This window comes from Cyprinus carpio, chromosome A15 (genome assembly GCF_018340385.1).
Source record: "Cyprinus carpio isolate SPL01 chromosome A15, ASM1834038v1, whole genome shotgun sequence".
Lineage (NCBI taxonomy): Eukaryota > Metazoa > Chordata > Actinopteri > Cypriniformes > Cyprinidae > Cyprinus > Cyprinus carpio.
Genome location: NC_056586.1, coordinates 22,813,836 through 22,828,809, shown reverse-complemented (window position 1 = coordinate 22,828,809; position 14,974 = coordinate 22,813,836). Strand labels below are relative to the sequence as shown.

The following is a 14,974-nucleotide window of genomic DNA, read 5'->3' as shown; positions in this document are numbered from 1 at the left end:
ACTGTCCCAAAATAAACCTCACATTCCAGTGTTATTTTAGTATCATGCATTTAATATTATAGGTTTTGTTAATATTTTAATATAAAAATAATATTCGTTGATATAGAATATTAATACTTTCTATTCACTTTAATTTTGTGTTAACATTTTAGTAATTTAGTTTGTCATTGTTATTAGTCTTCTTTTATATGTGTATATATTTTTTTATTCATTTTATTTATTAGTTTTAGTATATTTAATTTTAGTTATTTTAGTACATCAAGTTAAACTAAAACAATTTATTTTATTTTATTTTATTTAAATTAATATGTATTTATATTAAATAACAAAAAATTTTTTAATGGTTTTAGTTTTAGTTAACTAATATAATAAGCTTGTCTTACACAGTGCAAAGGTGTCTTCTATCATCCTGATGGTATTTTTTATGCATTTATTTAATCAAAAATACAGTAAATACAGTAAATATTGTAAAATATTTTTACAGTTTAAAGTTTTATCCATGTGAATATATTTTAAACTGTAATTTATTTCAGATGCAGCTGTATTTTCAGCATCATTACTCCAGTCTTCAGTGTCACATGATCTTCAGAAATCATTCTAATATGCTGATTTGCTGCTCAAGAAACATTTCTGATGATTATCAATGTTAAAATAAATGATTGTTTAATAAATAGGAAATTCAAAAGAACAGCATTTATTTTTAAATAGAAATCTTATTAACATTATAAATGCCTTTACTGTCACTTTTGATTAATTTAATGCATTTTTGGCTCAATAAAAAATGTGTACACTTCTGACTCCAAAGTTTTATTACTCTTGTGGCTACTCACACCATTTGTCAAATTATAAATAGATCCTATGTTTCAGATCATGTGTAGTCAGTTTCCTGAAGTGTGCACTACTGTGCTGGCTTCTCGGCTAAAAAAAAACGGATGTAATCTAAAATGCGTGTGTTTGTCCTGTGAGATATCATATTTGGACATGCTGCTGTCCCGGTGTTTCTTGTACTTGATCATTTGTGCCTCTTTTTATACACAGGCTTAGTCTTAAGCTGCAGTATGTGAGAGGGGAAAGCAGCGGAGCTGCGATCGACAGTCGGCTCACAGTAATGTCCGGCCATTACGCTCAAGCCTGGAGCTTGCTGTGCGTGAACACTCAAAAATAAAACATCACCTAATTCCGACGTAAACCCTTGATAAACCTGTGCTCAGACACACAAACGCCCCCACAACAAATAACAACAAACAAACTCACGATTAGTCCAAACACAACGGACGTTTGACATTTACTTTGCTCCCTAGGTAACTGATCAGATGTTTCTGGCCAGTATATCAGCGAGAGCCAGTGAGACGGATGCCACAGTTATTGTGATGGGATTACAGAGAGTGAGACAGATTAGATTTTATATTGTTGCAAAATGTATTATTGCATATTGTATTGCATGTATTATCACATTTATCTGCATACCACCAGTCAAATGTTTGGGATTTTTAAATGTTTTTTTGAAATTAGTCTCTTTCTGCTTAATTTAATTAACTTAATTTAATTAAAATGTTTGTTATAGTTAAACATTAATATTGTGAAATATTATTATTAATTAGGGCCAACTTGTTTTCTATTTGAATACAATGTCAAATGTAATTTATTCCCTGTGATCAAAGCTGAATTTTCAGCATCATTACTCCAGTCTTCAGTGATCCTTCAAGAAATCATTCTAATATGATGAGATTTGATTTGTCAGAGTATCATTAGTGCTCAAGTATTAATAATGGTACATGTTATTATCAGTGGTTGGAAACAGTTTTTTTTCTGGATTTTTGATTTATATAAAAGTTTCAAAAGAACAACATTTATTTGAAATAGAAATATTCTGTAACAAATGCCTTTACAGTCACTTTTGATCAATCTCTCTAATGCATCCTTATTGAATAAAAGTTATACCTTCTACAAAAAAAAATAAAAAAATCTTACATACTCCCAACTTGTGAATAATTGATGTATCACGGTTTCCATAAAAATATTAAATTGCAAAAACTGTTTTAAGCTTATTGATAATAAGCTTATGCAAATCAGCATATTAGAATGATTTCTGAAGATTATGTGAATACCGAAGACTGGAGTAATGATTTTCGCTGAAAAATACAGCTTTGATCTCAGAAATAAATTACATTTTACATTATATTCATATAGAAAAATAGTTTATTTTAAATTGCAAAAATATTTCACATTTTTACAGTTTTTTACTGTATTTTTTGATCAAATAAATGCAACCCCTGGTGAGCAGAAAGAGCCTTATAAAAAATTTAAATTTGTATTGGCTTGTACAGTACACTCTACATAATGTGATATACTATACAGCAAATTTCAATTGTTTTATTGCTTGCATCGCCACAAAAATGTAACTATATACATTCTTCAGCTTCCAAAGCTTAATTATAATGCATGAAGATATTAAGCTACTGTAAACATTAATATCATGATTTTCTGTAAAGCTGCTTTGAAACGCATGTGCACTGTGAAATAAATTTTGACTTGACTTTTGACTCAGATTGGTAGAAAGATGAGTGTGTGAGACAGCTTGGAAAGAGAAGAAGAGAGGGAGAGGGGAGACAGTTTGGCAGAAAGAAAGTGAGACAGGTTAGTGCAGATTGGAATAACAAGAAAATATGGCGGCTTAGAGTGTGACAGGTCGGTGGAACCAAATGGCAGTGAGAATGAGAAAATAAATGTTTTTCCATGTACACCATCTGTGTATGACAACAGGGAGACAGATACCGAGTGAGATGCATGCGGCGCTGCTCAGCTAATTAATGAACAGACCATTCATTCAGCTCACGCCGATTCTCTCTCATATTACCGGTCTCTCTCTCTCTCCACCTATCTGTCTTTCTCCCTCTGTCACTTTGTCTTTGCTCTCTGAGTAAATTGCTTTTTCAGCTCCTCTCCCGTCTCTGTATGTAAGTGTAGCGCAGATTTGGCTCTTATACTCTTTGGTGTCTGATTATATTTCTGTTCTATTACTGTGATGACTGAACTGTAATGTACATGTCAGTGTGGTCTGTCTACCTTTGGATGCCTTGAACTACAAAACAAGCCCACACACATAAACATATATAAACTACAGTTTGAAAGTCGTAATAATTACTTTTTTTTTAATGTTAATTTAAACTAACTGTTTTCTATGTGAATATATGTAATTTATTTATGTGATGCGCAGCTGAATTTTCAGCATCATTCCTCCAGTCTTCAGTGTCACATGATCTTCAGAAATCATTCTAATATGCTGATTTACTGCTCAAGAAACATTTCTGATTATTAACAATGTTAAAAAGAGTTGAATATTTTTGTGGAGATTGTGATTCATTTTATTTTTCAGGATTCTTTGATGAAGGAAAAGTTCAAAAGAACAGCATTTATTTTAAATACAAATATTTTGTAACATTATAAATGTCGCTTTTGATCAATTTGATGCATCTTCGCTGAATAAAAATATTAATTTTTGTAAAAATCTTAAGGTACATAATTGAGTGTTTTATTGAATAAATATTAGATTTTTTTTATTTTGAATAAATGCAGTTCTTTTTAACCTTTTATTTCATCAAATATATTCAGACGCGGAACTGTTTTCCAACCTCATAATAATCAGAATATTAGATGATTCTAAATGGATCATGTTATAACTGATGTTCATTGACATCTGAAGGCTGGGTAATGATGCTGAAAATTCGCTTGCTCACCAGGACAATATGTTTTTAAGTATATTCAAAAAAACTATTATTTTAAGTTGTAATAATATCCAATATTACTGTTTTTTTTCTGTATTTTTGATCAAATAAATACTGGAAGCTTGATGAGCAGAAAGAGACTTCTTTTTCAAAAAACTTATTAAAAATAGTAATGTTTCCAACTTTTGACTGTACTGTATATTGGGTGTATGTGGTGTGTGTGTGGTGTGTTATGGAATATAAATACTATATATATAAAATTATTTATATAGAAGTTTATAGACCTCCACCAGTTGAACAGAATTCTACACAAAGGTAATCTAAATGCATTTCTTTTGGTTGAATTGGATGTTTTCTGTTTTATTGATACCATTAATATTGTTTCTCTCACCCGGAGAACTCGTGGTGGAACCGATCAAGAGTCCCGTAGTGCGTTCTGGCTGCTTGGCGAGGTCTTCTGCGCTCTCGATAGGCGACACCATTCTCTCCACGGTGGAAGGGGCGGCCAGGTTCGCCGTGTAGGAGGAATGATGATGAAGTGAAGAACCACCACACAGCCTCCGACGAACGACCAGACAGAAGACCTGAGAGACGCCCAGAGGACAGGAGACAAACAGAGGGGCGGAGATCAGAAGAGTTGTAAACACTCCATGTTGAAAATCACCAACACATAAAGTTACAGTTGTCCATCATGCCTCCAATGAATGATTACAATCTGGTTCATTCCCGAAGAGCATTAAAGCCTGAGTCAGGTGAAATAGAGCTGCCTCTGTAACCCTGCTGTTTCCTCCATTTTGATTGACACACAATAGTCATTTAGGGACGGCTATAGAGAACTGAATTGCACCAGTGCTCATTTATTTAGAGCCTGCCCTCATCAATCAACCCAAAAAATACATCGCGGCCATGACACCTGAAACACCGGTTTTGCAGCTTTGCAGCAGACTGAAGAGACAAGTTTAAAGATAATGTCCACACCACTCCAGTCCATCAGTTTAACGTCTTATGAAGTCAAACGCTGGCCATGATTTGTAAGAAATGAATATCCCATCAACGATGTGTTTAACTTTGACGAACCCACTGCTTCTGCTTCACCAAATACGAAATTCATAACCCAATCGCCAAAGTGTATCCCTGTTGTCTCCTCACCTCAAAAATCAACCCACATATTTGCCTTATTATGAGCTGTTTGGATTGTCAAACAGTGTTGCTCCTGAACATTCAGAGCAGACCACTTTTTCACTGGAGGAAGTGTTTATTATGGATTATGGACTCATTATTGAGTGTTAAAAGCGTCTTAATGCTGGGTTTGTTTCAGCTTTTGCGTCTTCTCCGCATGTTAACTGATGGACTGGAGTCAAGCTGCTGTGGATTATTGTGATGTTTTTATTCAGCTGTTTGGACTCTCATTCTGACGGCCCCCATTCACTGCAGAGCAGATCCATTGCTGAGACACTGCAGCAATGCTACATTCCTCCAAAATCTGATGAGACAGGAACAAACTCATTTCCATTTTGATGGCGGATCTGGCGGTTTGGAGTACTGTTACATGTTTTGCCGGTAAAGCTGTTCCGTTTACCTCATTGAGCTTCTATTGTCCTCCCTCTTTAAAATGATTTTTAGACTTACCGAACGATCTCTGGTCTCACTCCGCAATAGACGGTACAATTACATTTCTGCTGCTTTAGAAACGGACTTAACAACTATTTCAAGAAGTTGGCAGAAAACACTCATTATAAGCTTATAAGACATGCCAGCGCGTCTGTGCCAGAGCTGCAGTAGAATCCAGGAAAAAATTAGAGTCTTCAAAACGAAAACCAAGCAATATCATTATAAACGCACCATTCTCTCACATATCATCTAACTGATAAACACACCACTAGCTGTACACTGACCAGGGTTCATCATAAGAATGTGGAAGAACATGCAGATTCCTTCAAAAGCCTTAGCTAAAATTTAATTGCCATAAAATACCAGGACCCAAATGCATTTTATACGGCGTAGTATGCTGCAGGGAATGGAATGGGTTTCTTCACAGAAGCTTGTGAGGTAATTAATGCCAACCTCAAGGCTTCCAACTATCCGCGGTTACAATTGGCATGGTCCTTCCCACTCTGGACTCCTTTGGACCATCAGTAGAAAACAAAGCCGATCCTGTCTTTATTTGGTTCTTGGTCCATCTTCCCAAGTCAGACTCATTTCTACTGTCACTCACAACTATGAGGAAGGTATCTTGTATCTTCACTCGCCGATCATCTTTGACATAACAAAAAGAGAAAAAGATGAATTAGAATAGAGAATGACCGGCACCCTAGAATAAATTTAACATTACGGCTGTATATAAGATGAAGGCACCGAATTATTTAATATATTTTATTAGATTAATATTAATGTTCGGATTTTTTTGAAATGGAAGTTTTCCTCTGCCTTTTAGATCATTTTACTTGTGCAATCTTTAACATGATGCGGCTAGCAAGTCATGATTGTAAGTTTCATCACTGTTCAGCTCCGTGACGGCACTGTGTATTTAAGGCGATATAGCGTGTGGTGTTTGTGTGCAGTTGTTTGTACTGTCACTGCACATGGCCATTGGAATGAATTTTAAATGGAGACAGTTTCAGCCATGAGGGTGTCGAAGCCAAAAAACCTGTGCCGGTGGGTCCCGAACCATACGGTGTAAGTGTAACTTAGTAATTCAGCAGTGCTTTGCAACAAACACTAAGTGATGCGTTTAAAAGCACACAGGAACTCTTTTCGCCCGGAACAAGTAGGATTAATAAAGGATTAGTTCATTTCCAGATAATAAAACGTTTTCCTGATAATTTGCTCACCCCCACTGTCATCCAAGATCACGTCTTTCTGTCTTCTCTCAGGTCACAAAGAAATTAAGGTTTTGATGGGTGAAGACATACCAAGTGCGTCTTTTCTCCATATACTGCGACTTCAGTGAGCCGGTTGAGATCCAACAGGTGCCCCCCGTGTACAGGTTTAAAAAATGCTAGCCTCAAAGAGCTCTACACCGTCCCATCCAGTGCGGAATCAAGGGTCTTATCTAGAGAAACGATTGGTCATTTTTCTTAAAACCCAAAATGATATACTTTTTTACCACAAATGCGCTCGTCTACCCTAGCTGGACTCATGCATTACGTACGTCCACGTTGGAAAGATTCAAAATAGTTTTTAACCCTACCTGACCCTTTCTGAACCGTGTTACACAGACGAAGAGCTAATGCTGTGATCTTTCCAACGTGATTACGCAATGCCGTGAATTTGCAGATGTGCCTGCGCGGAGCTGTAGTGCAAGATGTTGCATTTGTTGTTAAAAAGCCATATCAACTTTTTCATTTTTTTGTTTAAGAAGATGATGCCATCGTTTCTCTATATTAAGACTCTTATTCCTCGGCTGGGATCGATGCGTAGAGCTTGTTGAAGCTGCACTGAAACTGCAATTCAGGCCCTCGCGGTCCCATTGAAGCATCCCTTATATATGCGGAGCAAAAATCCTGGATATGTTTTCCTCAAAATACCTTTAATTTCTTTGACGACTGGATGACATGCGGAGCGATGAAGGGTAAATTATCCAGGACATTATTTTATGAGATGAATCTGATAGACATGCATGTATTTATATAGCAATTTATTTGGTGTATTGCCCCTGTATCCACCCTGACGAACGCGCTTACAATCATTTGGGGTAGCGTGGTCTTTTATATTCATTTATTCTGAGTGGAAGTGCAACTAATCATCCTTCTTAAACAGCTTGAGCTGTGTAATGGCCCAGTATGTGAGACACACCCAGCCCAAGCACCCACTACCTGGCAGCAGATTCTCACTGTCTATGCCTACGATGCTTTGTTCCCTCTTGCCTATGCGACTGGAGAGTGGAAGGATTTGAGGCAAGCAGCAGCATGGCCGCGTCAAGCTCAGTCAAGTCTATGAGAGTTTAACTTAATTAGGCTCCTTCCTCGCAGTAAGCCTGAGCTTGCGACTAGACTGCGTGCTCTGATCCAGTGCACCCTAACTCGTGTATGGCCTTAATTTGAGACGGTTGAAGAGTGTGTGGCCGTCCAATAAGCTTGCCGTCTTAAAAAAGTGAGGTGATTCTTTGTTCCACCACAATACTACAAGTCCCCTGCGTTCGTGCATTTTGCTTCCGGATGCAGACCCCCGAGCGCAGACGCTGTGACCACCACTGTCTAACTGTCCGAGATACATGATCCTCTGCGACGCATCAATGTCCTGCGGAAGTCGCAGGAGCCGATCGTCCCGAGTCTGGCCCGAGCGCCAAATCTACTTCAGCTACTCGATCCTCTGTTGCCGATGCGCGGCATGACAGCGTGACTACGACAGAGTCCTTTATGAGCTGCCCTGGGTGTTAGCACATTGCTTGTTGTAATCACCGTGCTGCCCCATCCGCGGTCTTAAAGCAGCCGCGCTCCTAATCTCTGCCTTCCTGATGAAGAAATCGCCCACTGTGTCTGCTTTAATCAATTTTAGCCGCCGTGGACATACCACTGATGCCAGTCCGTTTTAGCGATCTAATGACTGCAAGCGAATTTTGCCACATCCTGTTATCGGTTCTGCAACGCCAGATCCTGATAAGCTTGCTGCTCCCGGCGACTCGAGGATTACACTGGGGCCCGGTGCCCCGTTTACAATCATAGTTCCGCAGGCTCTCTTAAGTGCGCTCATAGCCGCACCTCAATATATAAAAGTAGATAACGCTTGTGAGGATGCGTGGAGAAGTTGCTCTGTCGCACGCACGATGGTGGGTGTCAAGCTAAAACCTTTGAGGCACGTAGTGATGAAAGACTCGCGTTAATGTGTATGCACAGCCACAATTAAACGGATGTCAGATTTCTGTCCTAGTTCCTACCTACGATGTAGTTATGTTGAATAAATACACAACGACCAGGTTTCTATATATTTCAAATCAATTTGAATCCAGCATGGCTTTGTATACCTCTTTAACAATCGTGAACAAGGCAGTTTAAATACTGCCACATGTCTTGTATTAATAATAGCCTTCTAGATGCTGTTGCGCCGGACAATGCCATATTAAATACAACTAATAACATAAATGCCCACCTAATGATATGAAGCAATTGCATTGCAATGTTATAAATTGTAATGTAAATATCTTTGTAAAAGTGTGACTCAAATGTGACTAATGCACGCGAATCTAATTTAAGGTCAGCACTATTTGTCTAGTGCCCCCCAGTTGCATGCAAATGTACAACTTTTTTTTTTCTTCCGGTCGGCTACATTTTTGAATGGGGAAAATTTAAAATAGAAAAATTTGCTGTACATCTTCTAGTGCCCCATGCGCAGGACGGTATTTTTTTTCCTCAAATGATGCAGGATCGGAGCAATTAATGGGCATAAAGTCCAATATTCTTTTAATATTAAAATATGTTTCAGTCATTTAAAAATATAAATGAAACGGGTAGGCAACATAAGGTAAAAAAAACAAAACAAAAAAAAAAAAACAACGTTAAATAATGACATTTAATTAATCATACTTTTAAAAATGCATAAAAATAATGTTAAAAATAATGAACAGTTAAAATATGGTTAGCTGTGAACCAAGCAATATTCAGTTAATTAAAAATGAGATTAAGTATTTTGAATTAAATTGGGTGTTGACTGTGTATTTTGATGCATTATATTATTTAAATAAATACCTGTGAATAGGCAAATATTACATTAATTTTTTTAGGACATTCAATGCCTGGGAATCAAACACATGACGTTGCTCTACTATTAGACTTATTAAAACCTTTATTAAAAGAACCAGCTCATATATCAGTTTGTTTGTTTGTTGCATGCAATCAGAGCTGACCCAGTCTTTTTATCTCATCACATTCAATTCAGACCACGATCTCACATTCACAACCGGGGTAAAATATAATATCATTTCTTTTGTAGGGATGCTGTGGATTCAGCATCAGCATGGGAATCACTACTTTAAAATCAATCCTGCCGAGGCAGACAGAGAATGAAAAACTGAAGTGTTGTAACAATAGAGCTAGAGAGAAGATAGCTGAGTTTGATAACAGGTGTGGCAGGGAGATGCCAACAAAAGAAAAGAAAGGAACAATATAGCGACGAAGGCCACTAGGAAGCAGGGAAGGAGAGACTGAGAGATGGGACCAACAGCAGGAACAATCCGGTGGTGTGTGTGTGTGTTGTGTGTGTCTGGTGGTGTGTGGTTTGTGTGTGTGTGTGTGAAATTGCATACTTTGACAGGTGTTGTAACCTTTGTGCTAATGTGTGGCCGACCCAACTACTCCGCTTAAAGGAATAGTTGAAAATGAGAATTCCCCTTGAAAGTGTTGCTGCGTCACTCAGGCCATCCCAAAGCATAAATGAGTTGTTTCTTCTGTCATCAGTTTTGGAGAAAATGTAGCATTACATCAGTGTCTCAGCAATGGATGCTCGGCAGTGAATGAGTTGCCGTCAGAGTGGGTGAGTCAGAGGGAGACAGTCTGCCCGAACGCTGATATAAAAATAAACATATAAAAAAAACATCACAATGAATTCCACAAATAAATCCACACACCACACCATTTTAACAATCCCACTATAATCCATAATACGCTTCCTACAGTGTGAAAAAAGAAGGTTGAGGTGTTGAAATCAGGCGGAAACTCTGCACCGATCAAGCACTGTTTTAAACGAAAAGCTTTCTAAACAAAAATATGTGGATGGATTTTGATCGCTGAGAGACAACAGATGGATGGATTTTGTTTCCCATAGATTGTAGTATTACCATTTCCCAAATCTGAAAAAGAAAACAGCCACTCAGAAGTGACAGTTCTAGTTTGCATGTTTATTATACAAACTCTAAAAAAAATTAGTACTAGAAAAGCTAAATTTAATATTGATTATACTAAACACACACACACAAAGCCATCAGGCACAGCTCGACCATAATCAGACGTCGCCGCCACAGTAATAATATGGAAGAGTCTTTATGCTAAATGGCACATCACATAGAAGTAGTAGAGCCAATAATCTTTCAGAGGAAATATGAAAAAATTATCTCTGCGTGTGTGTCGCAGAATCACACGCGGTCCTCTAAAGCTCTGATGCAGTCAGAAACAATACGCCCTGACGCTCATCACAACAATACAGCCAGCGGTTTTGCCTGCATGATATTTGGTAAGAATATTCTGTATATGTGATGCATTTGCATTTAAAAGAGAATCCATGCATTTTATGATGTACGTTGCTGGCATTATTATCCTTTGCCAAATTCAATGCAGTTATGATGGAATAGCTATAGTTCTGTTTTTGTAAATTTAATATGGCATTGGAAAACAATTTAAGTTGCGTCAGTTAACATTTCAGAACTATTATTTTAATAAAAAAAAAAAACGAGGATACTTAAATATTCATGTTCACATAATGCCGTAAATTAAATACACATTTAATGCATTATGTATATTATATATATTATATTATTTAAATGTAATAGAACAAATATTATACTTTTTTCTTTTAGAAACTTTTCTTAAAAAAGGTTTTCTTTTGATATTATTTTATATTAACTATTTTAGTGGTTTATTGAATTGTAGAAAATGACTAGTTTTTAAGATTAAAATATGCTTCTTTTATCTCATTTTACACACACACACGGCGTAATGTGTGTATGTATAGTGTTTTTATTAATATTTTGAAAAAATTTTTTTAAAATTATTTTATTAAGTTTTATATAAGTTTAGGTAACTGTTGTGTGTTTTGTCATTTTTAATAGTTTTTTAGATTTAGAAAAAAAATGTCTATTATGTTTTTTACTTTTAGTTTTATTTCAGTTTTACTGGAGCTTGAGTTCCTGTATTTTAGTACAATCAAGTTGATGAAAAAATGTTTAACATCATATTATTTGCAAAAATCTACAATTCAATTTTGTCACAGCTTGAACAATAAATCAACAGTATTTTAGAGAACTGAAATGAAAAACACAAACAAAAACAAAAAAATTTGCCCCATTTTGCATACAGGTAAGCGGATTCACGTAAAGTGCTTTTGCCCTGGTTCTGAAAAGGATTTTTTTAAAAAAACAAAAGGCCAAGTTTGTTTTATTTGTTCAAGTATAGGGTGTGCAATTCTCGTCTCTGGTCTGCCTGACTGACTCGCCCTAATTCAACCTGCAGCGGGATGATACTGATGAAAATGAAACGTCCTGATGTCAGTTGAAGCAGGATATGAAGAGAGAGAAGAGAGAGAGAGGAGAGAGGGAGAGAGAGAAACGAGGGGCAGAAACCGAAAGCCAAATTGAATGGGACAAATGTACTGCCTCTTCTCTCTCATCTGTGCATTGATTCGCTCGCCCCGTGTGAGACTTGATAAGGGACAATCAATTTCTCCAGCAGCTGCTGGTGTTTTACACAAAGGACACATTCTATGGACCCCCCCTGTTTAGTGTGACATCGATGCAAAAAAAAATCACACTTACCAAAACGTGTGTATGTGCCTTCCGTAAGATGCTTAGGACCAACATTGAAACAGCACTGGAAGAGCTTTAGCCTTCTGTTAAATGTGATGTTTCTCATGTGAAACAGAAAACTCCCACTGAAACAAAATTATAAATCGCAACACTTTTGTACTTTTGCCCCCCATCTTGCATGAGCTGACTCAAGATCTAAGACTTTTTCTATGCTTACACAAAAGGCCTATTTCTCTCAAATATTGTCTAAATCTGTCGTTAGTCGAGCACTTCCTCCTTTTGCTGAGATTAATCCATCCACCTCACAGGTGTGAGCAATATCAAGATTCCTTGATTAGTACAGCATGATTATTGCACAGGGTGTGCCTTAGGCTGGCCACAAATAATAAGGCCACTTCTAAAACCTAAAATGTTGACAGTTTGACTGTATTGGGGGGGGTCCAGGGGGGGTGTAACCACCATTTGCCTCACGCAGGTGCCAACACATCTCCTTCAACAGAGAGTTGATCAGGTTGTTGATTGTGGCTTGTGGAATGTTGGTCCACTCCTCTTCAGTGGCTGTGTTGTGAAGTGTGATGGATATTGGCAGAGAACTGGAAACACACTGTGGTATTACACCGATCCAGAAGCATGCCCATGAAAACATGCTCAATGGTCGGACATGCTCTGTTGAGTTATGATGGCAATGCAAGAACTGGGAGTGTTGTGTCAGCTTCCAGGAATGTGTACAGATCCTTGCATCATGGTGCTGGGCATTATTCATGCTGCAACATGAGGTGATGGTCTCTGTGGACTGAATGGCACAACAATGGGCCTAAGGATCTTGTCCGGTATCTCTGTGCATTTAAGGTATGCCATCAAGAAAATGCCACCTGTGTTCGTGCTGTCCATAAACATATGGCCCTGCCCATACCATAACCCCACCAGCCACCATGGGCCACGTCGGATACAAATCATTGAATATCAGCAAAACTGCTCACCCACATGGGGACACCATAACACGCTCTGATCTGCCATCTGCCCTGTACAGGTGGAAAACCGGGATGGGATTCATGGATTCATCCGTGAGAAAAGAAACACCTCTCCAAAGTGCCAGGACGCCATTCGAATTGTGAGCATTTGCCCACTCACGTTCAGTTACGACGATCGAACTCCCATGACGAGGACGACACGAGCATGCAGAGGATGCTTCCCTGAGACGGTTTTCTGACAGTTTGTGCAGAAATTCTTTGGATTATGCAAACCGATTGTTGCAGCAAGCTGTCAGGGTGGCTGGGTCTCTAGAGACGATCTTGGAGGATGAAGATGGCTGGATGAAGGTTGTGGAAGGTTGGATGTACGGCCAAATTCTCTGAAACACCTTTGGCGAAGGCTTATGGTTAGAGGAAACCCATGAAAATTCAATTTCACGGGGGGCAAACAGCTTGGTGGACATTCCTGCTAGTCAGCATGCCAATTGCACGCTTCCCTCAAAAATTAGCGACATCTGTGGCTTTGTGCTGTGTGATAAAAACTGCACATTTTAGAGTGGCCTTTTATTGTGGCGAGCCGAAGGCACACCTGTGCAATAATCATGCTGTCTACTCAGCATATTGATATGCCACACCTGTGAGGTGGATGGATTATCTCGGCAAAAGGAAGAAGTGATCACTCTAACAACACAGATTTAGACAGGATTTTGTGAAAACAGTATTTTGACAGGAAAATAATAGGCCATTTTGGGTCCATAAGAAGAAAAGTCTGTAGTAGATCTTTGAGTTCAGCTCATGAAAAATGGTGGGCAAACACACACACACACAAGTGTTGCATTATAAAGCTCCGCTGTTCAGGTGTCACCGCATGACACACAGCACACAACACTACATGTTGGATTTGATCCACTGGATTTGACTTGATCATAAACGGCACGAGAATAGAAACTGGTAATTAATTTTTTTGACCAGCCAAACATTGGCCTTGATGATCAGCTGAAACATGAAAGTAATTTTAGAGGACGGAGTTTGTTATTTGCACTTATCATTACTGATATGTACACGGTTTTCTTTTGCAGAATATTATGTGACGGATTAATTGTAAACAGTAAGCCCCAGGAATATGCAATAAGAAGGGTGGAAAACAGGATGGATCATATTACTTACATACATACATTAATTAATTAAATGAATACTACTAATAAAGTATTAAGTATTCAGGTATTATTTAATTTTGAAAAGTACAATATTCCTAAAATCAAGGATAATAATGATTTTTATTTGTCATGTGATTTAAAACACACACACACACAACACACACACACACACACACACACACACACATATATGTATATGTAATATGTAAAAATAATAATTAAATAATAATAAATCAAAAGTTTGAAGGTTTTTTTAAGAGAATTATTATATTTTTTGCTAATGTTATATTTGTGAAATAAATAATAATTTATAATTATATACCTGAGACTATAATTTGTAAGTGCTGTAAAAACTGTCGGTGGATGGTTATGTTTATTTTGCCTTTAATGTTTTTGACCATTGTATAATAGAATATGATATATATAGATATATTACTGGTTATATCAATTATTTGATTTTAGTATCACTGATATACTGTTACTTGATCTTATTTAATATTTTAAATTCGTCTTATTTTTGTCCTGTTGTAGTGGATATTTTAGCAATTGTGGTTTTTGTCATTTTTAATTAGTTTGGTTAGTCTAGTAATAATATAATAATAATAAATAATAATAATAATATATGTCCTGGTTTAGTTTTTTTTGTTTTTTCTTTTTTGTTACATTTGA

The 14,974-nt window shown here is 37.2% G+C and overlaps 1 pseudogene; it reads right to left on the bottom strand.

The window, feature by feature from the left end:
• Window positions 1-14,974, bottom strand: part of LOC122147806 — a 94,318-nt pseudogene that overhangs the window by 13,725 nt on the left and 65,619 nt on the right.